Source organism: Mya arenaria, chromosome 5 (genome assembly GCF_026914265.1).
Source record: "Mya arenaria isolate MELC-2E11 chromosome 5, ASM2691426v1".
Taxonomy (NCBI): Eukaryota; Metazoa; Mollusca; class Bivalvia; order Myida; family Myidae; genus Mya; species Mya arenaria.
The window spans coordinates 66,414,271-66,428,395 of NC_069126.1; positions in this window are offsets into that span (position 1 = coordinate 66,414,271).

Genomic DNA, 14,125 nt, shown 5'->3' on the forward strand with positions numbered 1-14,125 from the left:
GACAAGATGATTGATTCAAATCTGAACTGATGACCAAACAACAAGCCCAATGAAATCAGAAAAGAAAACACCGCCAATGGTATCACAATTTCTTTAATGGGTAAAATTTTAATGTCGCAGGCCAATGTTTTACCGAACACACGTTCTGCTGGTATAACACGATCGGTGTCAACCAAACAGTTCAATACTCCATGACCTCTGAAGTACCTTATCCAATCTCCAATCCATAAGTTTGAGCAGTCACATCGAACGGGATGATCCCCAAATGTAACAGAACGGGGATCCTTGAGTTGGAACTCTTCAATAATTGTGGTTAAACGCTGATCATTCATGTTTATGAGACATGTTATCGACTGTAGTGCCTTGGGTTCAATGTGGATTATATAATTTCCACTTATATCAAGTCCCACGAGCCTGAAAAAGTAATCTCTATAAGACAAGTCGGTTATTCTGTTTCGAGCTAGGAGTAAATCTACGTTAGTGTTATTGTTATAGCCAATAGGCATTTCATTAGGAAACTCCATAAGACCACCATCAGAACAATTAACGATAACTTTGAAGAGGTCCGGGATATCTGTACACCGACATCCATACGGACAATTTATAAGGTTGCAGGTAAGAGCTTCAAAATCATGATGTCTGATCAACTTCAGAAGATCTTTGCCTTTCAACTGTTCAGGTCCGGTGCAAATGAAATTGCCTGTGCTGACATTTGCTTTTGGCCAGAATTTAACAACGTTTTCACCATACACACTAAACAAGGGATATATCTTGCAGTCACACATTATGGAACTGGAGTCAATGTTGATAATGCCTTTGGTATATTTCAACAGTTCATCAAATCTTATCCCATACTCAGTGATGTCCAAAAATGAGGTCATTCCTGAATGTTCCATGTATATATCCCCAGGGCCGTGCATGCCGTGATCTTTAATGTTATAGTTTTGAAAGTTTGTGATATTCTGTATAAATCCATCGGAGTAATTCACTTTGCAATACAAACCAGGCCTCAAAATGTCAGTTATATCAACACTGTCGAATTGATTATGTGAAAGGTCAACGGTGAATATGTTTCCATTTCCGATGTTTAGCGTGTTGGGACTCAGAGCACGAATTTCCGGATTATATGTCATGCTTAACACTCGCAAGTTCTGCATTCCAGAAAACGTCTGATTGCTGACGATTTTTATTTTGTTATGGTCCAAATGTAGCGTATCCAGAACAACAAGGCAGCTTATATCAGAAATATCCATAAGTAAGTTCCATGATAAATGTAACTTCAGCAATTTGTGCCCGAATTCACACAAATTATTCGGCAAGACTCTCATCCGGGCATTTTCGTGAATAAACTGGTAATGTGTTGCGTTAGCCTGTGTATCATCGTTAGAAAGTAAGGAGCGACCTCTCAGATCTATGTACTCGATATCCAAGTCGCCGACAGTCTTGTTGCAGGGTATCTGTGGTATACTGGTCGTCAACTCCCAACATGGTAAAGCCCAGCACGCGCAGCAATTTTCAATACGTGTCAAGCACGAAGTTGGACACCACATGTCTTTAAGGTGTCCTTCAACCCAATTAAAATATCCATGGATGACGTTGATATGCGGGCTTCCTTTTCCTAACGAGACGCTGCAGCCAATTAAGAGTGTTATTTTGAAGAATAACATTGCAACTTTCATCCTCACCCTCAGTTACCAAGTTTAAAATTGTGTTCAATAAATACGTGGTACAAAAACCCCTTTGTCAGGTGCTCTACGTTATTCCATATTGCTTCTCTGGTGTATTTTCTATACATTATAATTACAGTCGAAAGGTTTTGTTGATACGTGTGGAAAACAGGAACGTCCAATTTTAAGCAAGTTTTTTCGTCCACATAAGAATTCGTTTTTCAAATAAAGAATATTCTCTGGACCAATCGGTTTTAGTTTTTATACAAAACTGCTATTGATTATGCGTTATCTACAAGTGGGACAGAGCTTAAGTTGAATTTCATAAAATATTTTTTGCCATCGAAACAGAAGTAAACCATAGATTATGACTAACAATTTAGCTTGAAATATTCGTGTGTGTTTGAAGAAACTGTCTCATGCGCTAAATCTATTTGTGCCAATACACATACCTTCGGCTACAACTCGTAAATTTCCTTGTAGCATTTAAAAAAGTATTTTTATATTGCTTATTGTAGTTTTTTCTGGATAAAAACGGTCGTTCTTTTTAATGAGCCGCTCGGTGTTTTGATGTCTGACTTAATTATTTCATTTCTGCACTCGGATATACAAGCGCTATGCCATTTAAAAAAGGGAAGACCTTTCGAACATCCCCCGTTCCTTTTTACAGACGGTCAATGTCGATAGAGCTTTCTCTCCCCGCAGGTTGTAAGATGCAGGCCCTATATTGTCTGTTGACCTCTGCTTATCGTGTTAATTGACCTCCGAACCAGGAACGCAGTAGGTTCTTGGATCCTGGACTTATCTTGTTGGTTTACCTCCGAACCAGGAACGAAATAGGTTCTTGGATGCTGGACTTATGTTGTTGGTTGACCTCCGAACCAGGAACGCAGTAGGATCTTGGATGCTGGACTTATGTTGTAGGTTGACCTCCGAACCAGGAATGCAGTAGGTTCTTGGATGCTGGACTTATCTTGTTGGTTGACCTCTGAAACAGGAACGCAATAGGTTCTTGGATGCTGGACTTATCTTGTTGGTTGACCTCTGACCCAGGAACGCAGTGGGTTCTTGGATGCTGGACTTATCTTGTTGGTTGACCTCTGAACCAGGAACGCAGTAGGTTTTTGGATGCTGGACGTATCTTGTTGTTTGACCTCTGAACCAGGAACGCAGTAGGTTCTTGGATGCTGGACTTATCTTGCTGGTTGACCTCTGAACCAGGTACGCAGTAGGTTCTTGGATGCTGGACGTATCTTGTTGGTTGACCTCTGAACCAGGAACGCAGTAGGTTCTTGGATGCTAGTCGTATCTTGTTGGTTGACCTCTGAACCAGGAACGCAGTAGGTTCTTGGATGCTGGACTTATCTTGTTGGTTGAGCTTTGAACCAGGAACGCAGTAGGTTCTTCAGGGACGCAATGGGATTTTGGCTTCTTGACATATCTTGTCTGTTGGAACGCAGTATGTTGTTCGATGCTGGTGCTATCTTTTTTGTTGACTTCTGAACGACGAACGCCGTCTGTTGACTTTCAATCAGGAACTCAGAAGGCTGTTGGTTGCTCAAAGACTTTTGTCTGGTGTCCTCTAAATCAGGAACATAGAAGGTTGTTAGTTGCTCGGTTTATATAAATATATCTTGTCAGTACTTAGACATTTGGCGGTTGACTTTTGAATCAGGAATGCTGAAGGCTGCTCGGCTTATAGTGTTTGTTGATTTCTGATTCCAGAAAGCAGAATGATATTGGCTGCGGGGGCTTGTCCCGGCACATTCCATTGCACCACTTGTCATTTTTTTCTGATTAGGGAGTTAATGTAAAACACCATCGAACATTGTACAAACATAATCTATGATAGTGTAGTATTTCCGTCATTTTGATTGATATATTTACGTACATTACCTAATTATTTTGTTTCATATTTATAACATGTTATATAACAGCTTTGACTTAATGCGTTAAAATAATAAATACATGATTATTCTTTATTATTCTTGAATCGTTATAGGAGGAACCACGATCTAGACATATTCAAACAATTATGTACAGGTTATGTAGATTTTCCTTCGTTTTAAAAAATGCATATAGTAATCAGTTTCATTCCTACACTCATATCTGTTAAAGGTTATTTAACGGAGTTAGGCTTCAACACAACGACAACGAATGAAATCATTTAGAATCTCATCGGCATATCAATCCCAGGTCCAGTGAAAGCCTAGCCATATTTTAAATACGAAAAGAGATCCAGGATTTTATAAGTCAAATCGAAAATCAATTGATTGATTGATTGATTGTTTGTTTGATTGATTGATTGATTAAGTTATGGATTAAGTTATTGACTGATTGATTGATTAATTTATTAATTGTTTGGTTGATCGATTTATTAATTCATTAATTGATTGATTGATTGATTGATTGATTGATTGATTGATTGATTGATTGATTGATTGATTTAAAATAAAAATAACATGTGAAATAGAAATACAGATTGGATTCATTATGATTTCAAATAATGCATTTAATATCACATCGCTTATACACAGCTAAATAAACGTTTCAAAATGAGGTTCTCCAACAACACAAAAAAACAGGCGGGAACCTGTCTGACAGAATTGAAGTAATACAATTATTTATGTCATTCACGCTGACTTCCTATTTAAACTTCTTGAACACATCATGTTTAGTCACTTTAAACACGCTTTCATTATAATAAATGATGAGTGTCAGGTGATCCTTTAATCTTATCAAGATTTCATTTTCATTACTGGCATATGATTGAAAACTTCCTGTAATCTGAAAGTGTTCAATGCTTAAACATGCCCTATACCAACGGAATGTTCATTATGAAGACGTTGCGATACAGACATGCCTATTAATAATCAATAAAACCTTCTTAGCTTTGATATGATTTAAAACAGATAAACGCTGAATATATTTTATATAAAAAATATAATAAAGTTGTTCTTCGAACATGATTGCTTCACACATACTAAGTGGTCCGAATTGACCATGCCCTAGATCCTCGTTACACATGTCCTATGTGTTTCACTACTGGCGAAAGAGTCAAGTCGAAACGGTTGAAAAAAGTGTAGTTGATTTTTTGGTTTAATATTGTTACGAGTTCAGCAACCAACACCCTTCTTCCCATATTATAAAAGTGCCTGATTCAAACGTCGGCAAACAAGATAAGCCGAGATTCCATAGAATAACGGCGTTCCTGGTTCAAACGTCAGCCGATAAAATACGCCCAGCATCAAGCAAACATACGGCATTCCTGGTTCCAAGGTCAGCAGACAATATAAGCCAAGATTCCAACAATTACGGCGTTCTTGGTTAAGGGGTCAACTGACAATATAAGCCCAGCATCCAACAACTTACTGCCTTCCCTTTTCAGTGGTCAACATATAAGATTAGCCCAACATCCATTACCTTCTGTATTCCTGGATCAGGGGTCAACAGACAAGTGCGTTCCTGTTTAAGAGGTCAACAAACAAGACCCAGCATCCAACAACCTACGGCCTTCCTTGTTCAGAGGTCAACAGACAGGTTAAGGCCACAAGCCAACAACCTAATGCCTTCCTTGTTCAGAGGTCAACTGACAGGTTAAGGCCACAAGCCATTAACCTAATGCCTTCCTTGTTCAGAGGTCAACCGACAGGTTAAGGCCACAAGCCAACAACCTACGGCCTTCCTTATTCAGAGGTCAACAGACAGGTTAAGGCCACAAGCCAACAACCTAATGCCTTCCTTGTTCAGAGGTCAACCGACAGGTTAAGGCCACAAGCCAACAACCTACGGCCTTCCTTGTTCAGAGGTCAACAGACAGGTTAAGGCCACAAGCCAACAACCTAATGCCTTTCTTGTTCAGAGGTCAACCGACAGGTTAAGGCCACAAGCCAACAACCTACGGCCTTCCTTGTTCAGAGGTCAACAGACAGGTTAAGGCCACAAGCCAACAACCTAATGCCTTCCTTGTTCAGAGGTCAACAGACAGGTTAAGGCCACAAGCCAACAACCTAATGCCTTCCTTGTTCAGAGGTCAACCGACAGGTTAAGGCCACAAGCCAACAACCTATGGCCTTCCTTGTTCAGAGGTCAACAGACAGGTTAAGGCCACAAGCCAACAACCTTATGCCTTCCTTGTTCAGAGGTCAACCGACAGGTTAAGGCCACAAGCCAACAACCTACGGCCTTCCTTGTTCAGAGGTCAACAGACAGGTTAAGGCCACAAGCCAACAACCTAATGCCTTCCTTGTTCAGAGGTCAACCGACAGGTTAAGGCCACAAGCCAACAACCTACGGCCTTCCTTGTTCAGAGGTCAACCGACAACATAAGGCCAGTGGCAAACAATCAACTACCATCTTGGTTCAGAGGTCAACTAACAACATAAGGCCAGTGGCAAACAATCAACTGCCCTCTTGGTTCAGAGGTCAACAGCCAACATAAGGCCTTGGCAAACAATCAACTGCCCTCTTGGTTCAGAGGTCAACAGCCAACATAAGGCCTTGGCAAACAATCAACTGCCCTCTTGGTTCAGAGGTCAACAGCCAACATAAGGCCAGTGGCAAACAATCAACTGCCCTCTTGGTTCAGAGGTCAACTGACAACATAAGGCCAGTGACAAAAAATCAACTGCCCTCTTGGTTCAAAGGTCAACAGCCAACATAAGGCCAGTGGCAAACAATCAACTGCCCTCTTGGTTCAGAGGTCAACAGCTAACATAAGGCCAGTGGCAAACAATCAACTGCCCTCTTGGTTCAGAGGTCAACTGACAACATAAGGCCAGTGGCAAACAATCAACTGCCCTCTTGGTTCAGAAGTCAACTGACAAGATAAGTCCAGCAGCCAACAATCTACGGCGATCCTGGTTCAGAGGTCAACAGACAAGATAAGGCCAGCAGCCAACAATCTACGGCGATCCTGGTTCAGAGGTCAACTGACAAGATAAGGCCAGCAGCCAACAATCTACGGCGTTCCTGGTTCAGAAGTCAACAGACAAGATAAGGCCAGCAGCCAACAATCTACGGCGATCCTGGTTTAGAGGTCAACTGACAAGATAAGGCAACATTCAAAAACCTACGGCGTTACTGATTCAAAGTTCATACCTTGACAAACACACAAACCAAGACACATGGAAATAATAGCCACTTTCTGTTTCACATAAACCTTTAATGCTGCGAAATAAGATTAAACAATTTGAACTTCCATCCCGTGATCGGAAACCATCAGGCATTGATATATGGTATGTGTCTGTCCTTTAACAACTTAGGATTGACTCGTTGCTTCCGTGCATATGAACACTGCGCTTGGTCAAATGTCATCGGGCTTGTAGACACCGGATGCAGTAAATAAAACAAAAAACAGTCGAATGTAAATATTCGTGTTTAAATGCAACGTCGGCATATAATATAGTCAATGGTTAATGCAATGATACACATCATACAATTGCTTGAACATGTACAAAGACTAAGCTAAATAATGAGTCATAATGTATGGCTCACTTATGTTTCGATGGTAAAAATATTTTAAAAAAAAACCTGAAACCCTAACCCTCTTATAGTTAACTCCTAACCAATTAAGTTTTGCATAAAAACTGAAAACTATTGGTCCAGAGAACATTCTTCATTAAAAAAACAGGCAAACGCAACACATAACCAGTTTATTCACCAAAATGCCCGGTTGATCTGTAAGGCTTGTCTTGTCTGTTGACTCCTGATTCGGAAACACATAAGGTGCTGGCTGCCGGACGTAATATTGTCTGTTGACATCTGATACGGGAACGCAGAAGGTGTTGGCTGCTGGGCTTAATTTAGTTTGTTGACTTCTGATCCAGGAGCACACAAGGTGTTGGCTGCCGGGCTTAATAGTGTCTGTTGACTTCTAATCCAGGAACACAGAAGGTGTTGGCTGCCGGGCTTAATATTGTCTGTTGACTTCTGATAAGGGAACACATAAGGTGTTGGCTGCCGGGCTCAAAAGTGTCTGTTGACTTCTGATACGGGAACACATAAGGTGTTGGCTACTGGGCTTAATATTGTCTGTTGACTTCTGATACGGGAACACATAATGTGTTGGCTGCCGGGCTCAATAGTGTCTGTTGACTTCTTATCCAGGAACACAGAAGGTGTTGGCTGCTGCTCTTGTCTTGTATGTTGACTTCTAATCCAGGAACACAGAAGATGTTTGCTGCGGGGCTTAATTTTGTTTGTTGACTTCTGATACGGGAACGCAGAAGGTTTTGGCTGCTGGGCTTGTCTTGTCTGTTGACATCTGGTCCAGGAACATAGAAGGTGTTGGTTGCTGGGCATATTATGTCAGCTGACTTCTGGTTTTGGAGCGCAGATGGTGTTGGCTGCTGGGCTTAATATTGTCTGTTGACTTCTGATCCAATACTCAGAAGGTGTTGGCTGCTGGGCTTAATATTGTCTGTTGACTTCTGATCCAAGACGCAGAAGGTGTTGGCTGCTGGGCTTAATATTGTCTGTTGACTTCTGACCCAAGACGCAAAAGGTGTTGGCTGCTGGGCTTAATATTGTCTGTTGACTTCTGATCCAAGACGCAGAAGGTGTTGGCTGCTGGGCTTAATATTGTCTGTTGACTTCTGATCCAAGACGCAAAAGGTGTTGGCTGCTGGGCTTAATATTGTCTGTTGACTTCTGATCCAAGACTCAGAAGGTGTTGGCTGCTGGGCTTAATATTGTCTGTTGACTTCTGATCCAAGACGCAGAAGGTGTTGGCTGCTGGGCTTAATATTGTCTGTTGACTTCTGATCCAAGACGCAGAAGGTGTTGGCTGCTGGGCTTAATATTGTCTGTTGACTTCTGATACGGGAACACAGAAGGTGTTGGCTGCTGGGCTTAATATTGTCTGTTGACTTCTGATACGGGAACACAGAAGGTGTTGGCTGCCGGGCTTAATATGGTGTGTTGACTTCTAATACGGGAACACAGAAGGTGTTGGCTGCCGGGCTTAATATTGTCTGTTGACTTCTGATACGGGAACACAGATGGTGTTGGCTGCTGGGCTTAATATTGTCTGTTGACTTCTGATACGGGAACACAGAAGGTGTTGGCTGCTGGGCTTAATATTGTCTGTTGACTTCTGATACGGGAACACAGAAGGTGTTGGCTGCCGGGCTCAATAGTGTCTGTTGACTTCTAATCCAAGACTCAGAAGTTGTTGGTTGCTGGGCTTAATATTGTCTGTTGACTTCTGATCCAAGACGCAAAAGGTGTTGGCTGCTGGGCTTAATATTGTCTGTTGACTTCTGATACGGTAACACAGAAGGTGTTAGCTGCTGGACTTAATATTGTCTGTTGACTTCTGATAAGGTAACGCAGAAGGTGTTGGCTGCTGGGCTTAATATTGTCTGTTGACTTCTGATCCAAGACTCAGAAGGTGTTGGCTGCTGGGCTTAATATTGTCTGTTGACTTCTGATCCAAGACTCAGAAGGTGTTGGCTGCTGGGCTTAATATTGTCTGTTGACTTCTGATCCAAGACGCAGAAGGTGTTGGCTGCTGGGCTTAATATTGTCTGTTGACTTCTGATCCAAGACGCAGAAGGTGTTGGCTGCTGGGCTTAATATTGTCTGTTGACTTCTGATACGGTAACGCAGAAGGTGTTGGCTGCTGGGCTTAATATTGTCTGTTGACTTCTGATACGGTAACGCAGAAGGTGTTGGCTGCTGGGCTTAATAGTGTCTGTTGACTTCTGATACGGTAACGCAGACGGTGTTGTGTGCTGGGCTTAATAGTGTCTGTTGACTTCTGATACGGTAACGCAGAAGGTGTTGGCTGCTGGGCTTAATATTGCCTGTTGACTTCTGATACGGTAACGCAGAAGGTGTTGGCTGCTGGGCTAATATTGTCTGTTGACTTCTGATACGGTAACGCAGAAGGTGTTGGCTGCTGGGCTTAATATTGTCTGTTGACTTCTGATCCAATACTCAGAAGGTGTTGGCTGCCGGGCTTATTTTGTCTGTTGACTTCTGATACGGGAACGCAGAAGGTGTTGGCTGCTGGGCTTAATAGTGTCTGTTGACTTCTTATACGGGAACGCAGAAGGTGTTGGCTGCTGGGCTTAATATTGTCTGTTGACCTGTGATACGGTAACGCAGATGGTGTTGGCTGCTGGGCTTAATATTGTCTGTTGACCTGTGATACGGTAACGAATAAGGTGTTGGCTGCTGGGCTTAATGTTGTCTGTTGACTTCTGATCCAATACTCAGAAGGTTTTGGTTGCTGGGCTTAATGTTGTCTGTTGACTTCTGGTCCAAGACTCAGAAGGTGTTGGCTACCGGGCTTAATGTTGTCTGTTGACTTCTGGGCCAAGACTCAGAAGGTGTTGGCTGCTGGGCTTAATGTTGTCTGTTGACTTCTGGTCCAAGACTCAGAAGGTGTTGGTTGCTGGGCTTAATGTTGTCTGTTGACTTCTGGTCCAAGACTCAGAAGGTGTTGGCTGCCGGGCTTAATGTTGTCTGTTGACTTCTGGTCCAAGACTCAGAAGGTGTTGGCTGCTGGGCTTAATGTTGTCTGTTGACTTCTGGTCCAAGACTCAGAAGGTGTTGGTTGCTGGGCTTAATGTTGTCTGTTGACTTCTGGTCCAAGACTCAGAAGGTGTTGGCTGCCGGGCTTAATGTTGTCTGTTGACTTCTGGTCCAAGTCTCAGAAGGTGTTGGCTGCTGGGCTTAATGTTGTCTGTTGACTTCTGGTCCAAGACTCAGAAGGTGTTGGCTGCCGGGCTTAATGTTGTCTGTTGACTTCTGATCCAATACTCAGAAGATGTTGGCTGCCGGGCTTAATGTTGTCTGTTGACTTCTGGTCCAAGACTCAGAAGGTGTTGGCTGCCGAGCTTAATGTTGTCTGTTGACTTCTGGTCCAAGACTCAGAAGGTTTTGGTTGCTGGGCTTAATGTTGTCTGTTGACTTCTGATACGGTAACGCAGAAGGTGTTGGCTGCTGGGCTTAATAGTGTCTGTTGATTTCTTATACGGGAACGCAGAAGGTGTTGGCTGCTGGGCTTAGTATTGTCTGTTGACCTGTGATACGGTAACGCAGAAGGTGTTGGCTGCTGGGCTTAATGTTGTCTGTTGACTTCTGGTCCAAGACTCAGAAGGTGTTGGCTGCCGGGCTTAATGTTGTCTGTTGACTTCTGGTCCAAGACTCAGAAGGTGTTGGCTGCTGGGCTTAATTTTGTCTGTTGACTTCTGGTCCAAGACTCAGAAGGTGTTGGCTGCCGGGCTTAATGTTGTCTGTTGACTTCTGGTGCAAGACTCAGAAGGTGTTGGCTGCCGGGCTTAATATTGTCTGTTGACTTCTGACCCAAGACTCAGAAGGTGTTGGCTGCTGGGCTTAATATTGTCTGTTGACTTCTGATCCAAGACGCAGAAGGTGTTGGCTGCTAGGCTTAATATTGTCTGTTGACTTCTGATCCAAGACTCAGAAGATGTTGGCTGCTGGGCTTAATATTGTCTGTTGACTTCTGATCCAAGACGCAGAAGGTGTTGGCTGCTGGGCTTAATATTGTCTGTTGACTTCTGATCCAAGACGCAAAAGGTGTTGGCTGCTGGGCTTAATATTGTCTGTTGACTTCTGATACGGTAACGCAGAAGGTGTTGGCTGCTGGGCTTAATAGTGTCTGTTGACTTCTGATACGGTAACGCAGAAGGTGTTAGCTGCTAGACTTAATATTGTCTGTTGACTTCTGATACGGGAACGCAGAAGGTGTTGGCTGCTGGGCTTAATATTGTCTGTTGACTTCTGATCCAAGACGCAGAAGGTGTTGGCTGCTGGGCTTAATATTGTCTGTTGACTTCTGATCCAAGACTCAGAAGGTGTTGGCTGCTGGGCTTAATATTGTCTGTTGACTTCTGATCCAAGACGCAGAAGGTGTTGGCTGCTGGGCTTAATATTGTCTGTTGACTTCTGATCCAAGACGCAGAAGGTGTTGGCTGCTGGGCTTAATATTGTCTGTTGACTTCTGATACGGTAACGCAGAAGGTGTTGGCTGCTGGGCTTAATATTGTCTGTTGACTTCTGATACGGTAACGCAGAAGGTGTTGGCTGCTGGGCTTAATAGTGTCTGTTGACTTCTGATACGGTAACGCAGACGGTGTTGTCTGCTGGGCTTAATAGTGTCTGTTGACTTCTGATACGGTAACGCAGAAGGTGTTGGTTGCTGGGCTTAATATTGTCTGTTGACTTCTGATACGGTAACGCAGAAGGTGTTGGCTGCTGGGCTTAATATTGTCTGTTGACTTCTGATACGGTAACGCAGAAGGTGTTGGCTGCTGGGCTAATATTGTCTGTTGACTTCTGATACGGTAACGCAGAAGGTGTTGGCTGCCGGGCTTAATATTGTCTGTTGACTTCTGATACGGGAACGCAGAAGGTGTTGGCTGCCGGGCTTAATAGTGTCTGTTGACTTCTTATACTGGAACGCAAAAGGTGTTGGCTGCTGGGCTTAATATTGTCTGTTGACCTGTGATACGGTAACGCAGAAGGTGTTGGCTGCTGGGCTTAATAGTGTCTGTTGACTTCTTATACGGGAACGCAGAAGGTGTTGGCTGCTGGGCTTAATATTGTCTGTTGACCTGTGATACGGTAACGCAGAAGGTGTTGGCTGCTGGGCTTAATGTTGTCTGTTGACTTCTGGTCCAAGACTCAGAAGGTGTTGGCTGCCGGGCTTAATGTTGTCTGTTGACTTCTGGTCCAAGACTCAGAAGGTGTTGGCTGCTGGGCTTAATATTGTCTGTTGACTTCTGATCCAAGACTCAGAAGGTGTTGGCTGCTGGGCTTAATATTGTCTGTTGACTTCTGATCCAATACTCAGAAGGTGTTGGCTGCTTGGCTTATTTTGTCTGTTGACTTCTTATACGGGAACGCAGAAGGTGTTGGCTGCTGGGCTTAATATTGTCTGTTGACCTGTGATACGGTAACGCAGAAGGTGTTGGCTGCTGGGCTTAATAGTGTCTGTTGACTTCTTATACGGGAACGCAGAAGGTGTTGGCTGCTGGGCTTAATATTGTCTGTTGACCTGTGATACGGTAACGCAGATGGTGTTGGCTGCTGGGCTTAATATTGTCTGTTGACCTGTGATACGGTAACGCAGAAGGTGTTGGATGCTGGGCTTAATGTTGTCTGTTGACTTCTGATCCAATACTCAGAAGGTTTTGGTTGCTGGGCTTAATGTTGTCTGTTGACTTCTGGTCCAAGACTCAGAAGGTGTTGGCTGCCGGGCTTAATGTTGTCTGTTGACTTCTGGTCCAAGACTCAGAAGGTGTTGGCTGCTGGGCTTAATGTTGTCTGTTGACTTCTGGGCCAAGACTCAGAAGGTGTTGGTTGCTGGGCTTAATGTTGTCTGTTGACTTCTGGTCCAAGACTCAGAAGGTGTTGGCTGCCGGGCTTAATGTTGTCTGTTGACTTCTGGTCCAAGACTCAGAAGGTGTTGGCTGCTGGGCTTAATGTTGTCTGTTGACTTCTGGTCCAAGACTCAGAAGGTGTTGGCTGCTGGGCTTAATGTTGTCTGTTGACTTCTGGTCCAAGACTCAGAAGGTGTTGGCTGCTGGGCTTAATGTTGTCTGTTGACTTCTGGTCCAAGACTCAGAAGGTGTTGGCTGCCGGGCTTAATATTGTCTGTTGACTTCTGGTCCAAGACTCAGAAGGTGTTGGCTGCTGGGCTTAATGTTGTCTGTTGACTTCTGGTCCAAGACTCAGAAGGTGTTGGTTGCTGGGCTTAATGTTGTCTGTTGACTTCTGGTCCAAGACGCAGAAGGTGTTGGTTGCCGGGCTTAATGTTGTCTGTTGACTTCTGATCCAAGACTCAGAAGGTGTTGGTTGCTGGGCTTAATGTTGTCTGTTGACTTCTGATCCAAGACTCAGAAGGTGTTGGCTGCTGGGCTTAATGTTGTCTGTTGACTTCTGATCCAAGACTCAGAAGGTGTTGGTTGCTGGGCTTAATGTTGTCTGTTGACTTCTGATCCAAGACCCAGAAGGTGTTGGCTGCTGGGCTTAATGTTGTCTGTTGACTTCTGGTCCAAGACTCAGAAGGTGTTGGCTGCTGGGCTTAATATTGTCTGTTGACTTCTGATACGGGAACGCAGAAGGTTTTGGTTGCTGGGCTTAATGTTGTCTGTTGACTTCTGATCCAAGACTTAGAAGGTGTTGTCTGCTGGGCTTAATATTGTCTGTTGACTTCTGGTCCAAGACTCAGAAGGTGTTGGTTGCTGGGCTTAATAGTGTCTGTTGACTTCTGATCCAAGACTCAGAAGGTGTTGGCTGCTGGGCTTAATATTGTCTGTTGACTTCTGATACGGGAACGCAGAAGGTTTTGGTTGCTGGGCTTAATATTGTCTGTTGACTTCTGATACGGTAACGCAGAAGGTGTTGGCTGCTGGGCTTAATATTGTCTGTTGATTTCTGATACGGGAACGCAGAAGGTTTTGGTTGCTGGGCTTAATATTGTC